Source organism: Elephantulus edwardii, unplaced genomic scaffold (assembly GCF_000299155.1).
Source record: "Elephantulus edwardii isolate Elephantulus edwardi_28Jun2011 unplaced genomic scaffold, EleEdw1.0 scaffold00057, whole genome shotgun sequence".
Lineage (NCBI taxonomy): Eukaryota > Metazoa > Chordata > Mammalia > Macroscelidea > Macroscelididae > Elephantulus > Elephantulus edwardii.
Window position 1 is genome coordinate 8,251,715 of NW_006399807.1, and position 7,337 is coordinate 8,259,051.

The window sequence follows — 7,337 nt, forward strand, 5'->3', positions numbered from 1 at the left end:
TGAGTCAAGTATGCCTCATAATGACCTTATGAACCCTCTCCTATCCTGGGCCATCCTCATCATCTCTAACATGCTTGAGCCCATTGCAGCACTGTGTCAGTCCATCTGGTTGAAGTCTTCCTCTTTTTCACTAACCCACCATCTTTCTAAGCAGAATGTTCCTCTCCGAGGATAGTCCCTCCCAACACCACGCCCAAAGTATGTAAAGCAAAGGTTATAACCTTTTCCTCCAAGGAGCATACTGGCTGTACTTTCTCCAAGACCTATTTATTCTTTCAGTATACCACAACTCAAAGACATCAGTTTTTCTTCAGTCATCCTTACTTATTGTTGAACTCACAGATGACAGGAAATTATTTTTTAAAAAATGGCCGAATCAGGCACCTTAGTCCTCAAACTGACATTGTTTCCCCTCAGTAATTTGGAGAGGTCCCTGACTACAGACTCACCCAAACCAGTATGTCTCCTGATCTACTTACTAACCTGCTAGTACCAGGTATGTTGATTGTGGATACAGGAAGGTGAAGCCAGTGACAGTTTCAGTCTTTTTCTATGATGTTGCCAATTGATCCAGTGGTGAGAATTTTTGTTTTCTTGATGTTTAGATGTAATCCATGCTGAAGGCTATAGTCTTTTTGTTCTTTTTAAGGCTGTAGTCTTTGATCTTCTTCAATGAGTGCTTCAAGTCCTCACTTTCATCAAGCAAGGTTGTGTCATCTGCATAACACAGGTTGTTGATAAGTCATCCTCTAATCCTGATGCCACATTCTTCTTCATAAAGTTCAGCGGCTCAAATGTTTTGCTCAGCACATAATTTTAAAAAGAAGATACAACCCTGATGCACACCTTTCCTGATTTTAAATCATACAATGTTCTCTTGTTCTGTTCATACATAGCCTCTAGATCTAAGTATAGGTTTCACATGAGCACAAGAGTACTGAGACTCTCATTCTTCTCAAAGCTAGCCATAATTGTTATGATCCACACAGTCAAATGCCTCTGCATAGTCAATAAAGCATAGACAATCTACTGGTATTCTCTGCTTTCAGCCATATGATATACCTAATGCCATGGCCTCTTCTAAACCCAACCTGAACATCTAGCAATTTTCTGTCTATGTACTGTTCTAGCTGTTTTTGGATGATCCTCAGCAGTATTTTGCTTGCAAGTGATATTAATGATGATATTGCTTAATAATTTCCACATTCTGTTGGATCACCTTTCTTGGGAATAGAAACAAATATGACCTCTTCCAGTCAGTTGGCTAGATAAAAGTCTTCCACATTTTTTGGCACAGACTGATGAGCACATCCAAGGCTGCATCTGTTAGTTGAAACATGTCTATCAGTATTCCATTGATTCCTGGGGCCTTATTTTTTACCATTGCCTCAGTGGAGCTTGAAGTTCTTCCTTCATTGCCACTGGCTCTTGATTATATGGTACTTCTGAAATAAATCAATGTCAACCAGTTCTTTTTGGTACAGTGATTCTGTGTATTCCCTCCATCTTCTTTGATACTTCCTAGATTATTCACGATTTTTCCCATAGCATCTCTCAGTATTGCAACTCAAAGGTCAAATTTGTTTTTCATTTCTTTCAGCACTTCATGTTGTAATATAATATTTTGCTTTGTTTTCTCAAGCTGCCCTTTAAAATCTTCTGTTTAGCCCTTTCTCTTCAGCAGCTCTTCCCTTTGTTTTGGCTTCTCAATACTCTGGTGTGATTCTCAGTCTCTTCTGAAATCCATTTTGGTTTATGCTTTCTCCTTTTTTAATGATCTTTTGTTCTCCTTGATGATATTCTTGATGTCACCTACATCTGGTCACATGGATCACTGGTTCAATGCCTCAAACATGCATTCTGTTTTTTTTAAAAAATAGTGTGTGTGTGTGTGTGTGTGTGTGTGTGTGTGTGTGTGCACTGTCAAATTGGATCTGACTGGTACAGAAGGAATTGTCCCTCCTCCAGCACAGCATCTGGTGGACTTGAACCACGCACCTCTAGGATTGCAGTGCAGCTTCTTGCCACTAGGCCAGCAGAGCCTGCCGAACATGAATTCTTAAGATGATTTTTAAATTCAGGTATGATAGACTCAAGGTCATATTTTGGTTCTTGTGGACTTGTTTTCATTTTCTTCAGCCTCAATTTGAACTTGGGCAGCCAAATATTCATGGTGGCCTAGTTGTAGCTGTGCTGCCAACCCAAAGGCATATGGATTGAAATGATTAATTTTTGAGAGGACGATAAAAGGAGAATTTGATGCCTTTGAGCTGTGGTGCTAGGAGAACAAACAGGTTGATCCTACAGAAGGTGAAACCAGGTTGCTCCTAGGAGACAAGGATTCTGAAGCTTTTTCTGACACATTTTGGACACGTTGCCAGGAGGCACCAGTCCTTGGAGTGGGACCTCATGTTTGGGAGGGTGGAGGAACAGGGCAAGAGAGGAAGACCCTCGATGAGATGGATTGATTCAGTCACTGGGGTATGAGGGTAGATGTGTCAGAGACAATAAGGTCAGCTTGGGATAGATGAGGGTTCAGAGCTGTTGTCCACAGTGACTCAATGGCACATAACAACAACTACCTACATATGCTAAAAATTACACTAGTCACTAAAGGTAGAGTTGTTAGATGCTGCCAAGTCAGAACCAACTCATAGCTGACCTTCAAGCAGGTTTTCAGAGGCTGTAAACTGCATCACCTGGGAGGAGATTGCCTAACCACATTCCTTTGGGCTGGCAGCACAACTACAACTCTTTCTCCTCTTGGCTACAACAAATATCTGGCTGTAAACCTGGCATGGTGGGAATATCTGATCTCTAATTTTACAAGAGATGGGTAATTAAGATCAATACCACAAGGTTGATTCCTATGAGGTAGAGAAGCCAGAAATACCTCCTCTCACCAATATTTTTATCAATTCCAATGCCAACTGTCCCACAGCACAACTTCTCTGCTGGGTTCAAAAATTCATTGCAGTAGTCACACAAATCAGACAATACTTAGTAGGAAGTAACAAGTTATAATTGAGGATAAGAATGACTCAGGAAATAGTTCTTTGATTGGGACAGCCTCTTCTCTGCCATGCCTACAAGCAGAACTTTCTGTGGAACTCAACCTCTCTCTCTGGCCAGCACACCAAGTACTATACTTCAGCTATTAAGTTCTTTAATCCCACTGCTAAGTGTCTAGGGAGCCTTACTGGTGTAGTTGTTAAGTTTCCCTGCTAACCCAAAGGCAATGTCTGTAACAGGTGAGATTCACCACCAGCTCCTCAAGGAAAGATGAGCAATCTCCTTCTGTGTGGTTTACAGCCTTGGAAACCCAGTGGAAGTCAGCTATGAGTCAGCTCCAACTCAGTGGCTATGAGTAGGTGATGAAGTGCCTGGAGGTACCCACTCCACCAGCAAGTCTCCTACGTGAAGCTGTTCAGCTCTCTCACTCATTGTCTGGGGGTGGTGTCCCAATTCTGCTGTCCCCTTTACTGCCACTTCTCTGTTGTTACTCAGTATGTCAGTTTTATAACAGTCTCTAATGTCTAGGATGTTCATCAGTACAGGAACCTCATATCAAAGCACATTCTCTGCTCCCATCTTCTTGGTGGTAGTCAAGCCCCTCCTTTTCCATCTGGGATGGCTTGTTTAAAGGCCAGCAGAATGGTAACTGACCTTGTTAAGATTCCATACATGCATGGTGCTACCTCCCCAAGGGTGTTGTACATCTTATTAACATTAGCAAGCTATCCAGTCCTTTTGGTGGGCTGCAAGTCTTTCATTTGCATGGTTCTATCCAGTTATTAGGGGGCTCTGGTGACTCAGTGGGAAGGAACTGTGCTGCCATCCCAGAGTTAGGCAGTTTGAATCCACCAGCTCCTCTATAGGAGAAAAATGGCCAACCTCCTGTTCAATTTGTTATGTGCCGAGTCACCTGCGACTCATAGTGACCCTATGTACAATTGCTCTGACGCCTGCCCTGTCCTGAGCCAGTCACTGACTCAACACACCCACCTCCCTTATCCTCATTACTGTATCAATCCATTATATCCAAGTTCTTCCTCTCCTGCGCTGTCCCTCCACCATTCCAATCATGATGTCTTCCTCCAAGGAATGGTCTCTTCTGGCCATGTGCCCAAAGGATGTAAGATGGAGTTTCAGAATCCTTGCCTCCAAGGAGAAATTTGGTTTTACCCTAAGACAGACCTGTTTCTTCTCTTGGCAGTCCATGGTATGTTCAAATACTCTTCTCTATCACCACAACTCAAAGACATCAATTCTTCTTCTAATATCCTTATTGTCCAGCTCTCTTGACGGAGGAAGTTGAAGCTGCTCTGAAGGAATTGAAAAAAATTAAGGCCCCAGGAATTGATGGAATACCAAATGATATATTTCAACAAACAGATGCTGCCTTGGACGTGCTCACCATGTTGTGCCAAGATATCTGGAGGACAACTATGTGGCCAACTGACTGGAAGAGATCCGTATTTATTCTCATTTAAAAAAAAGTGACACAATAATGTGGAAATTAATGGACAATGTAATATCACATGCAAACAAAATCCTGCTGAAGGTTATCCAAAAACAACTGGAACAGTACATCAACTATCAGAAATACAAGCTGGGTTTTGAAGAGGCTGTAGGACTAGAGACATTATCGTCAATGTCAGATGGATCTGGGCAGAAAGCAAAGAGTACCAGAGGAATCTGTGTTTCATTGACCATGCAAAGGCATTTAACTGTGGATCTCAACAAATTGTAGCTAACCTTGAGAAGGATCGGAACCCCAGAACACTTAGTTGTGTTCATTCAAAACCTTTACCTGGACCAGGAAGCAGATGTCTGAACAGAGGAAGGAAACACTGCATGGTTCAAAATCAAGAAAGAAGTGCATCAGAGATGCATCCTATCTCCATAGCTTTTCAATCTATATGTGGGACAGATCATCTGAGAGGCTGGTCTTTATGAGGAGGAATATGGCATCAAGATTGGAGGAAGACTCGTCAACAACCTTATGCAGATGACATAACCTTGCTTGCTGAATAGTGGAGAGAACCTGAAACATTTGCTGTAGAAGGCAGTCTGCAATAAAGATTAAAGCTCAACATCAAGACAAAGATACTTACCCCTTGGCCAAGTGGCCACACCAAGACAGATGGAGAAGAAATTGAGGTGGTTAACAATTTCACAATCAACACTCTTGGCACCAGCAGTCAGGAAATCAAAAGACTAATTGCACTGGGAAAGTATACTGTCAGAGACCTCCCCAGAGTGTTAAAGAGCAATGATGTAAGTCTAAAGACTAAGGTGTGGCTGATCCAAGTCATGGTCTTCATTCAATTTACTGTCTCTAAAAATCTGCTGGTGGGTCAGCTAAGAGTGGGTTCCAACTCAACAACATCATCCAGTCATTAGAAGCTTAGAAACTACACTGCCAACCTGAAAGCAAGCAGTTCAAATCCACTGGCTGCTCCATGAAAGATGACAATCCCTACTGTGCGATTTAATGTCTCTGAAAACCCTCTGGAGAGTCATTTTTGCAATGGTTGACTCTACAGTCTCAAGAACATCCAGTCATATGGTGAGCAGTACAAAGACTCTAGGGAAAAGGGCCATAGTAAGTAATTCACTGCACCAAAGAACACCCCCTAATTCTTCTATACTTGAATTATTAACTTCCTCCTCACAATCATTTCAGCAGTCCAAAAAAAGTCATTAGCAATTAGTCCCTGTTGTTGTTAGGTGCCATTGAGTCAAGTACAACTCATAGCTACCCTATGAACAAAAGATCTGAACCCAGTCCTTTCCTGCACCATCCTCCCACTTCCTGATACACTGAAGCAGTCACCACGCCAGTCCACCTAGTGGAGGATCTTCCCCTCCTTCACCAACCCTCCACCCTTCCCAACATCATGTCTCTCTCCAAGGAATAGCACCTCCTAGCAACATGTCCAACGTATATGAGGCAAAGGCTCAGCATTCTCACTTCTGAAGACCACGCCAGCTGCTCCCTCTCCAAGACAAATCGTTTCATTCTCTTGGCCTTCCATGGAATGTTCAGTGCTCTTACCACAGCTCAAAGGCATCAGTTCTTTTTCTATCATCCTTATTCATTGTCCAGGTCTCGTATGCATAGCTAGCAATCAGAAAGACTATGGCCTGAATCAGACACACCTACTCCTCAAACTGACATTACTCCTCAATAATTTGTAAAGGCCCCTCCCTAATGGCAGATTTTCCAAGTGCAATGTGTCTCATGTCCTAACTGCTCATATCAATGGTGTTAATTGTGGATCCAAGAAAGAGGAAGCTGTTGACAGTTTCAATCTCCTCTCCATTCATCATGCCACTGCCTATTGGTTTGCCCACCTTATGGACAAGTATGATAAGTCCCTAAGGAGGGCAAAAGGACCTTTGGGTGAAGTTACTCTGACACCATTCAGTTCTGCTGCACCTGCATGTATCCATATGACCCGGTCAGATTCTCCCAAAGTTCTCTCTTTACCCTTTAAACTTTAGCTTGCTCTGACCCTCAGGAGATAGCAATACAGCTAAATCTTTATGGGACATTGGGTTTGGCCTCTGTGCTTCTGCTCAGCAGTGCCTCCCTCTTGCTCTACTCTTTCAGTTAGGTTTCCTTAACAAATACAGCTTTACAATGATAATTTACCCTCTTAACAATCATCACTCACAGCTGAACCACATACTATCAGCATCTTCCACCCTTGCTTCCCCAGATCCATTAGGAAAAGAAGGCAAGTACTCAGTGGGGGTTCTCCTTGCCCCCCTCATTTTGACACTAAGCACACTCACTCAAGCTTGTAAGCCAGCAGCTTCACGGGTAGTCCCCTCATCTTAGATCACCAGTGTTTCATGGCCCTTCCATATCAAACCAGTACTTAGTTCCAGTTGAAAATTTGAGAATCTGCATCCAAATTCCATTCTGAAGTAAGCCGTCAAAGTACAGCAATCTACGGTAGCTGGACACCTTTCTCTTCAATCTGGTGCTGGTCAGTTTATTTTTAGGTTCTGTTAGATCAAAGGGATTCTAGCCAGACTTCGAAATCTCCACACCTCTCTGCACTCCCCACAAACCAACCCCTTCTTTTCATCCCTGGCGTTTGTGGGCTAGGTCAGTGGGTGCCAAGAGAACATCATCTCTTCATTGCCTCACTTTAACAATTTCCTCTTGACTGAACCCAGATGGTCACAAATAAGAAAACCAGCCTATTTGCCAGTTCCCTTTAACTTCCAGTCCAGGAAAGGGTCTTTCTGATGGGCATGAACTTTCCTACCTGGATGCATCCAGTGGCAAACCATTTGCTTTTAATTCAAAAAGCCAAAGT